This window comes from Drosophila eugracilis, unplaced genomic scaffold, assembly GCF_018153835.1.
Source record: "Drosophila eugracilis isolate 14026-0451.02 unplaced genomic scaffold, ASM1815383v1 contig_2154, whole genome shotgun sequence".
Taxonomy (NCBI): domain Eukaryota; kingdom Metazoa; phylum Arthropoda; class Insecta; order Diptera; family Drosophilidae; genus Drosophila; species Drosophila eugracilis.
In genome coordinates, this window is record NW_024573038.1 from 6,849,485 (window position 1) to 6,851,382 (window position 1,898).

Below are 1,898 nucleotides of genomic sequence, written 5' to 3' on the forward strand. Positions count from 1 at the left end.
GTGTTTACTTTGATATTTATCTCAGGCGAAGCGCAGCGAGTTGCATTGTCTTAATTTGTTTGTTTTATTTAACAGCGGTTATTGGCGGGAGCTTGTGCGGAAATTTGGAGCAAAATGGTGGCCTTTAAAAGGATTGAGGCCTATTGGGATCTTAAGATATGAAAAGTAGCTTTAAGGATTTCGTTTTCTCAAGCTAGTTTTGGTTTGGACCTAAATTAATTGCCTAAAAATTAGAAATCTATTAAAAATATCAACTAGTTAAGCTTCTGTGCTTGCTATCTTCCGTATAGCTTTTGTCTGAAAGATTGTACATCTTTCCCGTAGTTAATTCCCATCAAAACGTTGGCTCATAAAAATTTGATTTGCTTCTCTTATAAAGTTAAAGACTGGTTTTGTGTGATCTGATGCCACCGACAAATTGTCAATGATCTTGGCGATCTGTCTTCGTCTCGTTTTGGCTGTCCGGTCCCCCCCTGAATACCCCCCTCAAGTCCCCTGTGAATCCCCCTTTACGTCCGCCTTGTGTTTCCTCTCATTTTGCCATAATTGGCAGCCACGCGTCTTCGCATTTTCGCTTGGCCGTGTAAATTTGCGGAATGTCTTTGAGGGGTTTCGCCAAAGGGTGGGGAAACAGGCTTTGGCAACAGGAAGGGGGCTTCCAAGGGGTCAGTGTTGCCAGCCTTAATCAGTGTTGACATTAATTTGCACTGGCAATGCACTCGTTCCCTAGTCTTTTTTATGTTCTCTGAGTTTTTTTTTTTTGCTTGCCCGAGATTGAGTGTCGCTTACAGTATATATACAGTATAGGAGATTATCCACTTAAAATTTGTCATCACTCGCCGCGCGGAGTGACAATTGTCTTCAATTCCCTGTAAATCATTCGAAACGATGGCAGCGCGTGTTTTGACAGCCCAACGAATGCTTAATAATATTTAACAATAATTGTCTGAAATTGACTCATAAATTATATTCAACGAGACAAGAGACGCGTTTGCCTCAGGGACAGCTCTTCATGTTCTTTTATGATCATTTTTTATTATTATTATTTGGCTGCCTTTTTAGCTGCCTCTTTAGCTGCCTCTTTAGCTGCCTCTTTATCTGCCCAACTGCATCTGCAAATTAAACAGATTAAGGAACCGCTCTTTCAGTCTTGGAAATCTCTCTGCGCTGTCAAGTCACTTGACAGAGTGCTGACATTTTGTATTCCGATTCCGATCCAGATTTCAATAGCTATCGCTGATTGATGAAAGCTGCTCTGAAGATTGATCATCCTGGGTCGCGATTTTGGTCTAGACCTTCGGCATAACGATCGATCAGACTGGCGAGTCGATAACTGCGATTGCCTGTTGATCGTTCTTTGTGGGGACTTATTCGTAGCTATATCTGTGAAAAGTATCTGTAAATAAATATATATAGTTTAGTTATCAGGGAGTTAGTTATTACCTTAAATTTTATATTATTTAAGTTTATTTTCAGAATTTTCTCTTTGCTGCAAATGTTTAATTTCTTCCCTTTTGCTTTTATATAAAGTTCACTAATTAGCAGCTAAAGCTTAAAAGCAAACACCTAAATTATTCAGTGTAAAATACCTCATTGGGGGGGGGGGGCCTTGATCCTTAACCTTACCTTTGATATTTCCACTCCACAAAACACATTTCAGCGCTCGTTGGAAATAAATTTCCGACAAAAATGTGCGAGACAAACAATAGCGAAAAGTTGGCAGAATAATCAATTACAGCAAAAAGGAAGCAAAAACAAAATGCGAGTATATAGAAGACACACGTCGGGCCAAAGCCAAAACAAATATTTATCACAAAATGAGAGCCCACACGGCTATGGAAAGCAACCGCAACAATGTTAATTTCGAATACTTAAGCGTAAATTTGGTGATTATCAGC